Source organism: Schistocerca cancellata, chromosome 1 (assembly GCF_023864275.1).
Source record: "Schistocerca cancellata isolate TAMUIC-IGC-003103 chromosome 1, iqSchCanc2.1, whole genome shotgun sequence".
Classification (NCBI taxonomy): domain Eukaryota; kingdom Metazoa; phylum Arthropoda; class Insecta; order Orthoptera; family Acrididae; genus Schistocerca; species Schistocerca cancellata.
This window is the reverse complement of record NC_064626.1, coordinates 1136189076-1136203767: the sequence shown is the minus strand read 5'-3', so window position 1 is coordinate 1136203767 and position 14692 is coordinate 1136189076.

Here is a 14692-nt window from a genome sequence, read left to right as displayed (position 1 = left end):
TAATTATGTAGCTTAAAACAAGCTGTAAATATCAGGCTGTATTCCACGTGTGTAGATACAGCTGGAGCCAAACTTGATAAGTCAAGCTTGAAATATAGCTTGAACTCTGCCAACTCTGATGTTTGTTTCAAGCTTGAATCCAACTAACAGGCCTGAATATTCCAGCTTTGATCAAGCTTATATACTTGAACTTTACATCTGGAAACAAGTTTGAAACCGGCTTACTGTGCTATCTGGGAGGTGGTTTGGGGATATGCAGAGCACTCACCTCTGAGGGTACGTCGGTTCATTTTACGTACAAGTGACTGCAGGCTTTCTCGGTGCATTCCAAAGATAAAACCTTCTCGGATGATCAGCCGCTGGTGGCGTCGTTTTTTTGCAACCTTTCTATAAGTTTCGTACACATCATCCATACAGCCACTGGACCACTCACCTCTTCGGAGCACGGGCCAATCACGCGCTTCCGGAAGAGGGTGTGGTGTGGAACAAGGCGTCTGCGACTCCACGCTCTCCACCGCGTCTGCGCTGCTACTAGGCCTGTTTATAAAATATCGATATACCGATATTTTTTCGAAAAAACATCGATGTACATCATCGATATTTCTTCTGACTATATATCGAAATCAAAATGGCAATATCCAGTGCCGACATTTTTGTTTTATATTATATTTTTTCACAATTTGAAGCCGTTCTTTTGAAACTGTAGTATATAACTGCCCACGTCGTGTTGTGCCGACTCCACTGTAGCTTGAATGGAGTTTTAAGTTTGTTTTATATGCATGCCCAACTTCTAATTTCACCACCCAAGTCTCCATGGTTGAGCAGTTATTGCCCGATGACGACACGCAATACAGTTTGTTAAAGCGGAGTTCGCCGTTATTAATTATGTTTCTAGATTTAATTTTATTACTCGTACAGAGACTCAACGTTCCTTTGTTTAACAGCGCGTCGTCAAATTAAGTATGAAATGCTAATGTCTTTGCAATACATAATGTCGACTATTGAGTTAAAGTTTGTACCTATTTTGCCATTTTAGAGAAGAGAAACCTTAAGCGCTTCTACTTCTATAGTCTCAGTATCAAATGTTCACTAATTTCAATTTACTTCCTATCTCAGTTCAGCATTTAACACAAATTATACATCAATGTCATTTCAGAGATATTACGTCGGTTCCACACTAACGGAATAACACGTAATTGTCATTTAACATCACTTATTAATAATCCTTTTTCTTATGACGTAAATGTTAATGAATGATCACTATTTAGGAGGAAAGAGGGTTTGATCCTAATCATGAGATAATAGCTTTTAATGAGCCCGCAATCGTTAATTAAATAAAAAGTGACGTTCAAGGATGATATGCGAACAACTTTCGTTACGTCTGTTTTCACGTATCTGTCAAAACTAATCCTGTCGCCCACAATTCAAATTAACACTGACGTTAACCCCTTTTGTCGGAACATCGAATCGTAACTATTATGTGAACGTTTATTCTTGTCCCCGAATTAATTCCTTTGAGATACGCGTACTACCGAACAGCAGAACGGAACACAAACGACTTGTTTTAACAACCGAACAACGCAATGACGTTACATTACGACAATGTCCGCCCAATGAACATCTCTTTGACTATCTTCTCTACTCTGCTTAATTAAATCATTCCTAATTACAATTTATTCAGCTATTTAACGAAAACATCTAACAACAAATAGAATAAATTTATCCCAACGTAAAAATCCGATATAACTAGAACATATTTTTACCTTCACTTTGTAAAATACTCTTACTACTTGTTGAGATTTCAGCACCTCCAATCTTTCTCTTTAAATGTGTGAAACAAGTATAGGTGCCACAAAAGAAGAAGTCCGACGTACTGGGGGTGTTAGGTGCGAATGGAATAACAAGATTTCCAATGTGAAGAAACAGCACACGATTTGCGTAAAAAAAGAACTTTTAACGTATTAACGTATTTCTTCACATCATTAAAACAGTTGCCGAAAATGATGAACAAAAACCCGAATGACAAGATCGGTCTTTGCCGTGGGAGGAGAGGTGTGAGGGGAAACGCTGACGTAATCAGCGCTCGGCGTTACCGACAGAAACTGCAACGTTTAGCTTCACCGCGCAATTTTAACACTACAACTGACAGGTAGCTGACGTTGAAAAAATTAAAAAAAGAAAAAATAGGGAAGTCGGCATGGAGTGTTCCGGATAATTCGGATATGTAACGAAATCCAACGGCAGGCCCAACGGACACTTTTTATTGTACCATGTACATGCAGTTACCATTGTTAGTAAAGTGGTTATAGCCAAGAGTGAACGTACACAGTTTTCCTTTCAAATCTTGCTCTAAGGGGATAAGCAGCCTGGTAGCTTCCGATATACACAATATCTAATAATAAATCTGTACTTAAATATACAGCTCTAAAACTGGCAGTATATTTACAATGTGCAGCCGATATTTTTATAGTCCGGGGTGTCGATATTTCTACTTCGTTGTATCGATTTACCGAGACCTTTTTCGATACATCGACAGTCGATAGAAAATTATTTTAAATATTGATATATCGGATACCCGATATTTTTAAAAATATCAACAGTCCTGGCTGCTACTGGGTAGGCTCGCCCTGTCTGCGGCCTGTGCTGTTATCTGCAACTGTCGCTGCCACTCCACTCCCTCTGTGCGCTGTCCAGAAATTCCTCCAAAATCTCCTCCATCAGTAACATGAACAAGAAAGCATTGTATATCTGTATTCACCTCCACAATAAAGTATTCTAGATAGTTTCCCCTCAGTTTCATAGGTTCATAGGAAACAGGTCGCATTCTTCGAAAAACTCAACTGCACGCTACGAGGCCTCAAATAAAAATGTCCCAGCAATGCAAAACAGACTGACTAACAAGTCAACCACAGATAACACTAAACGCAGTGTCAAAGATCTTATCCACTTCTCATGCACTGCGCTTATTCATCCTTGTCCCATTACAGTGAAGGTGAACTGTTGACAATAGCAGAAAATGTATGAGAACCTTACATTATCTCCTGCCGCCCCCCCCCCCCCCCAGAAAACATTTAATACTGTTTGTCTTAGCTGTGAGAAGTCAAGAATAGTGAAATTTTAAAAATATTACAAAGAACTGTGTACAATAAGTTACAATTATAAATAATATTACAAGCATTAGGATTTAGCTAACACAAGACACAATAGAACGTTCTCATTTGAATTTAGCGTATGAAGATTGTCTTTGCAAAGGGTGGAAGCACATAGAGTATTTGCTGAGTTCAAAAGTTGTACGTAAATGTTGTATCACACAAAGTCAGCAAAGATTTACGTTGTCTCATATCATTAATCTTGATACAATTATGTGAATACATTCTAAGGCATAATATTGCACCACTTAGCACCAACAAAGGTACTATTAGTGTCTCTTATCATTAATCTTGTGGCTAAGAAAAAGAATGCAACCAGCACAATATTGACGTAAGTACAGCCACTGATGAGATCCTGACCCTGTAGTACTGAATCAATAAGTGACTAATGCTGATGAATATGAAGAATGTAAACCCCATTTATTTTGTGATTTACGTTACAAATAGGCTAAGAAATGACTTTATTCCTAACAAGTATTTGAAATAATACAAGAGCATTGCATGAATGTGTAAGATGAAGCTTACATACAAAACACGAATATTTGTAGATTACAATAGTCAGTGTGATCAGGATACATCTACATACAGAAAGAATTTTACAACATTCTGTGCCAGATAAAATGTAAAGTTAACAAGAGGAGCAACTGACAGACATCATTATCTTCTAATGGTAACAAATGGTCATGAAAATGTACAAGAAACTCTTGTGCGCTCACAATAGTAGATCTTACGTTACAGAAAATATGTAGTTACTTGAACTAACAACAAACATGTAAACATAGGAACAGTGATAATAAAAATACATTCATCAAAAACACACACACATGCCTCTAATCGTAAATGCTTATCCTAAGTGAATTCTTGTAATATTATACGCATCGTGATAGACATATATGCACAAAAATAGTTCAACAGAAAAGCAGTGCAGCAAAATTCATTATCATACACAATTAACATGACACATATTTCAACAGAAAGACAATGTAGCAAAGTCAAGGATCATATTCACTATTCATGCAGTGCATGCATTCATCTTTGTTCCTGTACAGTGAAGATGAATTATTTACAACAGCAGAAAACATACGAGAACCTTAGAATGTTATCTACATCAGTACCTTGACTCCTTATTGTATACATGATTTTGATACTGTGATGCACATGAAAAGAAACATTAATGCAAAAACCTCACTTATTTACTACAATTACAAAGCACATAATTGCAAGACAAAACGAACAGATGCATCTGCAAAAAACAAGACCAACATTATTTCATAAAGATTCATTTCATTTTATTCTAGCATGACATCGGACTATCCTTTTAACTGGTGGTACAGAAAGTATATAGACACTAAGCAGTTAAAAACCAGCTAAAGGTCAACATGGCTGAACACAGCTTTTACTCATTAAATGAATTCCTGCAGATACGAAACAATTATTTTTATTGTACGTAATGAACTATATTTATTATTCTCTGAATTTTGGATATAGATTAGTTTGATTGTAAAAGTTATTTCCAGTGTCATTCTCTCCACCTAAGAATAGTATTTGCACCCAACAGATTTTACCTTCTGCAGTTCCCTCTAATACCATGGAGGTTATTCCCTCATGCCTTACCACATGTCCTATCATCTTGCCCTTTCTTCTAGTCAGTGTTTCCCGTATGTTACTTCCTTCACGATTCTGCAGTGAACGTCCTCATTTTTTTTAAGTCCATCTGATTTTCCACATTCTTTTCTATCACCACATCTCAGACACTTCGATTCTCTTGTGTTCTGGTTTCCCCATGCATCACTACCATACAATGCTGTGCTCCAATCATACATTCTCAGAAATTTCTGTCTCAAAGTAAGTGCAATTTTTGATGCCAGTAGACTTCTCTTGGCCAGGAACGCCCTCTTTACCTGTTCTAGGCTAATTTTTATGTTCTCCTTGCTTAGTTCGTCGTGAGTAATTTTGCTTCCAACACTGCAGAATTCCTTAATGTTCTGTACTTCATGATCAAATTTGATGTAAAATTTCTCGCTATTCTCTTGTCTACCTTTGCCTTTTCTCGCCTTACTTTCAATCATTACTCTGTACTCATTACGCAGTTCATTCCATCCAACAGACCCCGTAATTCTTCATCACATTCTCTGAGGATAGCAATATCATAAGAGAATCTTATCACTGATGTACTTTCACCCTGGATTTTAATCCCACTCCCGTCAATGTACAGGTTGAATAATAGTGTCGAAAGACTGCATCCCTGTTTTACACACTTCATTCTTAGTCTTCCAGTTTTATTGTTCCCGCTTGACTCTTGTACTTATTATTTACTACCCTCTTTCCCTATAACGTATTTCTATTTTTCTCAGAATTTCGATGTTGCACCATTTTATTTTTCTAGGACGACGAATGCTATGAGCGAGTCTGGAAGTCTAATGGAACGCCTCCAGTGCCATAGATTCTACAGATCAACTTAATCTTCTTGCCACTTCCTCCGATGATTTTAGAAATTCTGATGAATATTTTCTATGCCTTTTGTGTCATTTGATCTCAAGTCTTCCAGAGCTCTTTTAAGTTCTGCCTAATACTGGATCCCCTATGTCGATCCTCTATCGCCTGCAGTTTCTCATAGAGGCCTTCAGTGCACTCTTTCCACCCACATGTTCACTCTTCCGCATTTAACAGTGGAAGCCTCGTTGTTCATCTAATAGTAGAACCCTTGCTTTTACTTTCATCGAAGTTGTTTTGACTTTTCTGTTGGCTGAATCAGTCCTCCTGACGATCATATTTTTTCGATTTATTCACATCTTTCATGCAGTCATTTCGCATTGTCTGTCTTGTATTTGCTGTTTATTTCATTCTTAACGGATTTATATTGCTGTATTTCCATGTTTTCGTGAACATTTTTGTACTAACGTCTTTTGCCGATTAACTTACTTTATCTGTTACGCAAGGTTTCTTCACAGTTACCTTCCTTGTACGTATGTTTATATGTCCAACATCATTGATAGCCCATTTTAGAGATGTCCACTCCTCTGCAGCAGAGCTACCTACTCTGGTTTCCTTATCGCAATGTTCACATCTTAAGGGCAGACGTGGGGCAAAATTGCGAAAAAATTCAATTTTTTTATTGCGTAATTTATTAGATTGCTTCTATAAGAGTAACAATGCAAAGTTTCGTAGTCTAATTCCGCCTAGAAATATGTTTTCTTTTTTTTTTTAATTTGTTTTTGCGTCTGCACCTGCGATATCTAATATTTCTGTGCTTTGATCCACACCTTCCCTAAGCCAGAAACTTTTTGTGCCTTTTTTTTCGTTCACACAATCGAAACGAACTACAGATGAAGGCTCTGAGAAAGATTATCTTTGGTTGTTTCTTTGTTTACAAAGCGTTTTTTTAATAGTATGTGCTATAAACTTATTTCAGTTTTTAGTTTTGCATATATCAATCTGTTATGCTCGAAATGTGTCGTAAGAGTGGACACATATTCAAAACAGTGAGGAAATAACGAATTTAACATGTAAAAGGCACAGGAAATTTAAATAAGAGTGTTATGTATGTTACTCCTAAGTGTGAAGAACAATTTTCTATAAAGTCACTGAGTTCAATTAAGAAGAAAATTAGTGAAGGAATTGGTGATGCTTTGTGCATTGCCAAAGACGAGTTTTTCAGTGGATTTAGATTAACTGACTTAGAAATACTTGCCCATGTGATTAATTCTTCATGTGCATGTCGTAATTGTGGGTCAAACGGTCTTAATCTGTATGATGGCACTCTCCTCAATTGTTATAAGATAGCTGCATGTGACGTCTGCATGTCGTAATTGTGGGTCAAAGGCTTTAGATTGTACGATGACAGTGTCTTCAGTTGTTGTGAAGATAGCTGCATGTGATGCCTGCCTAGTGTTAAATAGTGCAAATGTAGGAAGGATTAAGTGCTTGCAGAGACTAAGCTTCCATACAGGTTGCATTTACACTGAAGATACTCAGAAGCATCGATGAAGCATGACTGGACAAAGGTCAGGCACCAGAAGAAAAAAATGCAAAAGTTGGCTAGGCAAAGTAGGCAGGGGAAGAGACTACGTCAGGAAGACGACGAAGAAAATAAAGATTATGGATATGGACAGCATTAGTCACTAGAGGCATAGCAATACTATCAAAAACTGAAATAAAAACTTTGAATGAAAACTGCTGTAAACTGACTTTTTTGAGCTATAATGCACCTTTTCTCAGGGACTATAAAAGCTAACATACTGAAATTTGGCATAGTTAATAAGAATTACTCACTGAATAATCCTATGGAGGACTGTTCCATTACTTTTTCTCAGAGAAAAGTTCTCCTTTAAAATTTGAGAAAAATAGAGCAATCCCGTGTAACACGAAACTGGAAAATTAATTTCAAACCAACTACGTCCTTACACAAAAATCTGTTCCACAAGTTTTATTAGCCTTTTATGCAGAGGTAAACTATGAAATTCCAGTTTTATTGCTTGGTTAGTTTACAATAAAAGGTACATTACAGAAAAATGGTAATTAAAAATTCAAATCCTATGTCGATGCACTTTTTCAAACAAAAATGGCACAGAATATCTAGTATTATGTTGTCCATAACAGTCTCAAGTTTTATTATTTTAGCTGTAATATTTTTAGAGATCTATATGTTTAAGTACAAGAATGCATTTTGCCCTGCTCTGTTCTCAACGGTCTTTAAATGCGTCTCGTCATTCCACTATATTTCATTATCTCACTTAGCTCCACATTGAGTCTTTCGGACGATTCTGTTAAACTTCAGCCCACTTTCCATCATTTGCTAAGTTGTCTGAGTCTTTGTCTGCACTTGGGTACGCCTTACAATCCAATATCTGATTTCGGAATCTTTGTCTGACATTGGTTTAATCAAGCTGGAATCTTCTTGTGTCTCCTGGTCTTTTCAAGTTTTCTTACTCCTTTGTGACCCGTGAACAAAGTATTCGCTATTACCAACTGAAATTTATTGTAGAATTCGATTTGCCTTTCTCCTCTCTCATTCTTACTGCCAAGCCGTTATTTTCTCGCAACCTTTTCTTCTACTTCTTCCGCTGAAATCACTTTCCAATCCCCGATGAGTATTACGTTTTCCTTCTACATACTGAATTACCTGTACAGTATCATCATGTAGTTCTATATTTCTTAAACTTCTGCCTGTGGCGTTGGCATGTATAACTGAACTATTGTTGTCGGCGTTGGTATTTGCTGTCGAATCTAATGAGGACAACCTTATCACTGAACGGTTCACAGTAGCTCAGTCTCTGCATTACCTTCCTATTTGTAACGAGACCTACCAGCATTATACCATTTTTTGCTGCTTTTGATAGTACTCCATATTGGTCTGACCAGAAATCTTTATCTTCTTTCCATTTCACTTCACTGACCCTCACTATATCTAGACTGAGCCTTTGCATTTCTCTTTTCAGATTTTCTAGCTTTCCTATTACGTTCAAACTTCCGTTATTACATGCTCCAGTTCGTAGAATGTTATCCCATTTTTGAGTAACGCGCTCATTCCCATGGTCAGCTCCCCACTGGCAGTCCGCTACAAGAGATCTAAAAGAGCGGCGCGTTTCGTCACGGTGTTATTTGGTAACCGTGGTAGCGTTACGGAGATGTTTAACAAACTCAAGTGGCAGACTCTGCAAGAGAGGCGCTCTGCATCGCGGTGTAGCTTGCTCGCCAGGTTTTGAGAGGGTGCGTTTCTGGAAGAGGTATCGAATATATTGCTTCCCCCTACTTATACCTCCCGAGGAGATCACGAATGTAAAATTAGAGAGATTAGAGCGCGTACGGAGGCTTTCAGACAGTCGTTTTTCTCGCGAACCATACGCGACTGGAACAGGAAAGGGAGGTAATGACAGTGGCACGTAAAGTGCCCTCCGCCACACACCGTTGGGTGGCTTGCGGAGTATAAATGTAGATGTAGATGTAGATGTAAATGAGAACTAATCCAGAATATTTTGCCAATGGCGAGATGATCATGACACTTATTTTCAGTTACATGTCACATGTCCTGTTGATGCACGTCAATATGTGCATTTAATGCAGTGGTTTTCACTGCTTTCTGCTTCCTCATAATATTGATCATTGCTGATTCTACCGTAGTTTCAGGGCAGTGTCCCACCTCAGTGGCAAGAGGGTGTCCTGAGCCTCTGTCTGCTCATCCGCCTCTTTGACAAGGCTATTGCCAGATAGAGGGTGAATTCTAATGCCAGAAGTCTTTGGCCACCATTGCTGATGATTTTTATTTAATATTTAAGCAGTGGCTAGATTCGACATGGGACCCAAGATGTTTTGTTTAGTAGTCAAAGACGCTACCCTTAGTGAACATGTCTTTTGTCAAATATCATTGTTATTCAACATATAAAATATATAATAAAAGGATGTGGTACATTCAAAAGTTAAAAACTGCAGTGGGTGGGAAATTTAAAAATTAAAAATATCAGAAATCTTAAACATAAAGTTGTTTTATTCACAGCTGTCATTTTTCAGCAACTTTACTACATACCTAAAGATAAAATTTAATCATCAGTTGCACAGATATTTTTATTGTGCTCTAACAGCTTTGACAAATTAATTAGTCATCTTCAGAAACCTACAAAATTAGTGATATTATAAATCCATAGACCTTGGCTATACATTTATACATTTTGTATGTGATTATTGTATTCCACTATACTTTTATGGAGGAACAATACTGAGTAAGTTTCTGTAGTACATTTCTTATACAAATGTATAGACTAGATCTAATGATTTATAATATTTCCAATATAGTAGGCTTCTGAAGATAACAAATTAATTTTCTGAAATGTATAAAATGAAATAAAAATATCTGTGGAACTGACAACTGAATTTTAATCTGAAATTAGATATAAAAGATGGTGATGGATGATACATTTAAAAAATTATAGACAGTGGTGAATGGCAAAATTAAAACATAAAAATGGTCATAGATTTAGATATTAAAGATGATGGTCAACGGTAAATTTACAAAACTTAATGTTGATAATGAATGTAAAAAAATTAAAGGTAGGGAAATATTTTTTCAACTAATCACAATGCAATATTTTTTTCATTATATTTAATTTGATTAATGATACTACATTTGCTTCTTTGGGCACCATGTTCGAAAGAAGTAGTGCCAATGGTGCAGTATTTTCCAGAATCTTCATCTTAATTGTGTAAATTTTTGCTATTCAGCTCTCTCTTTCTCTTTCTCTCTCTCTCTCTCTCTCTCTCTCTCTCTCTCTCTCTTTCTCTCTCTCTCTCTTTCTCTCTCTCTCTTTCTCTCTCTCACTCTCTCTTTCTCTCTCTCTCTCTCGCCTCTTTCTCTCTCTCTCTCTCTCTCTCTCTCTCTCTCTCTCTCTCTCTCTTTCTCTCTCTCTCTCTCCTTCTCTCTCTCCTTCTCTCTCTCCCTCACTCTCTTTCTCTCTCTCTCTTTCTCTCTCTTTTTCTCTCTCTTTCTCTTTCTCTCTCTCTCTTTCTCTCTCTCTCTCTGTCTCTCTCTCTCTTTCTCTCTCTCTCTCTCTCTCTCTCTCTCTCTCTCTCTCTCTCTCTCTCTCTCTCTCTCTCTCTCTCTTTCTCTTTCTCTCTCTGTTTCAGAAAATTCCATCTTCATTTTTGTAACATATTACAGAGGGAACAGGAAAGAAAAAAATCTCAAGCAAAAAATACTATAGATATAAAATTATTACATTCTAAATAAAATTAGGTGCACACATGGCATGAAAGACCAATGTATTAACACAGGAATGAAAATTCATTCAGCAGGAAATTGTTGGAACAAGCAAAATATCAAGGCAATAGTTCAGTTTTGCTGCTATCTGATTGTCTTGTGACACTTGAAAATCATAACAGATGTGGAAAATAATTAAGTTGAGGATTAGTTGTGCCTTACAACATTTAACGAAATTTGGACTTAGTACAGAGCATGCATAAGTACTTTGAAATGATGCTAGTTTTAGATTTAAAGTAATTTTTCGTTTAATACAGTACTAAAGAAATTCAGAGCATTCCAGTACTTCTGGGTACCCTGTAAAGTAATTTGAAATGCTGAAATTGACAACTCTTTCTTAATTTTTTTGCACAAATAAAAACTAAGAAGGAAATATGGTGCATTCAGATTCTTTTGAATACCCTGTGAAGTAGTTTGATTTACTGGAGTTTATACCCTTCACATAATTTTTTGGATAAATATGGTGCAATAAGAGAGCATTCAGGTAGTTTCAAGCATCCTGTAAAGTACTTTGAAATACTGCGATTTACACCAATCTCATAATTTTTTGATAAACGTGGCATAATAAAAAGAAATTCACAGCATTAGGTTCCTTTTAAGTTCTCTGTAAATTACTTCGAAATACTGTAAGTTATACACTTCCTATAATTTTTTGGACCAATGCAACGCAAGAAAGAAATTAAGAGTGTTCAGATACTTTTGAGCACCCTATGAAGTACTTCAAAATGTTTCAATTTACACCCTTTACATGATTTTCTGGATAAATATGGTGCTAAACTATTCATAGCGTTTGGATACTTCTGAATACCTCTAAAGTACTTTAAAATGCTGCAAGTTACATCCATTACCTAACTTTTAAGTTGAATAGAACTTAAAAAATAAAATATTAGGTTGTGCAGATACTTTTGAGCACCCTGTGAAGTACTTTAAATACTGCAGGTTTAATTTTTTGTGTGAATATGCGGTTTATAATGTTGTAAAATAGTTATTAAAATGTTTGATTACCTGTGAGTACCCTGTGAACTACTTCGAAATAATGCAAACTACATCCCTCACTTAATTTTGTGGTTGAATATGGAGCAAAAAACAAAAAATTCAGAGTGATTGGTAACTTTTTAGCACCCAGTAAAATATTTTCAAACACTGAAAGCGACACCAATTACATATGTTTTGATAGTGTAGTGTCCCTTTTGCAATATTCACCCTTATCGAGGTGAAAAATGAATAAAAATGACTGTATGTGACCGAAAATGAATTGCAAACATCGATTTATCTGCGAAAGGTAATAATACTAACTGTAAAAGTATACAATATAGATCGATAGATGCAGAAAAGACATTATTTGTAGTGTATGAGATTATAATGTGTAAGTAATTAAAAGAAGTATTATCATCTCTGTAAGAGTATAAAACACAATGCAATGTTCATTCTTCTGTCTAGTCTGTTTTGTTCTGTTCGTTCTGGTGTTAGCTGGAATAAGGTACGCAAGCTATTGTGCTGCGCTAGCATTTGTTTCTGTCGTAATGTAATTGCAAATATTTAACGGTGTAAACTGTGTCCTAGTAAGAATATATTAGTATAAAGTGATCTCCGTGTGTTATTTCAAGAACCTACGCCACATTTATCTTATGAAAAGAATATTTAATGAAAATTATTTAGCATGTTTCCAGCTGCTGCGGAGCGAGTAATAGTGATCTCTGATTGTTAACAATTAGCCGCCATTACGCGGTACATTTAAAAATATTTTTTCACAGCACAATGTCTGATAGCCGGAGCGGGAGAAATTATGTAAAAATATTCAGTGAGATTAATTGAAGTAATCCAGTGAAATAATTTTATTAAAACTTGTCTATTTTCTATGATAGTGAACTGGAGCTGAGTAATACTACGCTATTGCATTTACAGTAATTTGTAGGGAGCCTGGCGCTCGATAAAACCAGATATAATACGTAATTGACAACCTACGAAATTCATTATTTTGCTTATTATATCTCTTTTGTATTTTTTTTGAAAGCTAAAAGTAAAAACTAACTCCACTAAAAATCAGTAACAGATCACGATAAATCAAAGGACAAACAAATTTACTAGTAGAGTGTTTCCTCTAAATTAATAGTTACATTACTTTTTTTAAGAGATATAATAAATATCGCCCTGTTACGTGGGGCCCAATGAGATAAAATATTTTTTTTAGGGTTTGTATGTATGTAATTGTTAACATGTATTGTATGTATTCTAATGTCTAGCAAATTCCATTTCATATATAAACTTGAACGAGGAAAGCGGAGAAGAACTGTATAGACCCTGAGAGGACGAGATAGCAAAAAGAAGAGAAAAGAAAAAAGAAATCAAGGTAAGGACCACTATGCGTAAAAGCTTGCTACATAGGCCCGTATCATCAAAGTATAGTATCATAGATGATACATGGTGTACAGTGGTGTAGATATTAATATTGTGTGATTTTGGAAACAATACGCAGTTTGACTTGTGAACTTAGTCCGCATTTGTAGCTTGGAACAATTTTTGTAGTTAGCCCAGTGAGAGTCATTATGGGAAAAGTTGGACGTGTGTTAGATTTGCAACCAGATAATGTGTCCAATGTTACAAATAAGGTGCAATTATTGAGCGATATGGATAGTGACACTGACTTACTAAATATTAATAGTGATCGGGGGGGGGGGGGGGGGAGAAAATGTAAACAATGTAGTTTCCGGTGATATGCCAGAAAGTAGCCAGCAGACAAAAACAGTAAAACCGATAGGTACTACCAGTAGGGCTAGTGATAATTTTCCAATGATTAGAACAACTACCACACCGGTATGCTCACCAATACCGGATCCATTTGCTGAATTTTTACGGAAATTAGAGAAAAAGAACGAACAGCTAGTCAATCAGATAAGGGAACAAAACGAAGAAAGAGATTGAGGGAAGAGAGGAATCAACAGCTAGTCAATCAGATAAGGGAACAAAATGAAGAAAGAGAGAGATTGAGTTAAGAGAGGAATCACCAGCTAGTCAATCAGATAAGGGAACAAAATGAAGAAAGAGAAAAGGTCTTAATAGAAAGTATAGGTACAATGTTCGAAAAGATACATTCAGAAATGACAGAAATAAAGAAAGCCCAAGCCGAACTGCCGAACATTGTAAGCAACATAGCACGAGATGTGCAAACGCTTCAGACGGCACACACAGTCATCCGGGACGAAGTAGAGCAGCTTGCAAACCGAATGGACAATTTATAAATGACACAAAAACAAACCATAGAAACGCATTTAAATGATCAAGCCCAGAAAGTAGAAAAAGAGTTCCATGACTGGCTCACTGAAAAAGAAAGCCAGATCACAGAACGTGTAGAAAGCAAAATACAGTGTGCTCTGCAAAAAGTAACTAACGGAGCAGCTGTATGTAAACAACTCACAGTAGACACGCTACCACTCGCAGGTGAAAAAAGCGAAGCGAGATACAAATTGCCAGTACCGCTGTGGCAGCAAGAAATGACACACAGGATTGCTAACATCGAGCGTGCACATTTGCAAATGCTTGACAATTGTGGCACGTCTGTTAGGAACGTGTACGTTAATGAGAACATTACGGACAGTTCATACCAACAATAAAGCTATTCTGAAAGAGAAAACATACAAATTACAGGAAGCATTCCTATTAATAACCCCGTGGGGGCAGCCTATACTTCCACAAGCAATAACATTGATGAAAGCTTAATAAAACACAGACAATTCCAAGTATTTAACGCGGAAAAGAAGACAGTGCATTCGGTAATCTTCATAAAAGGATTCCG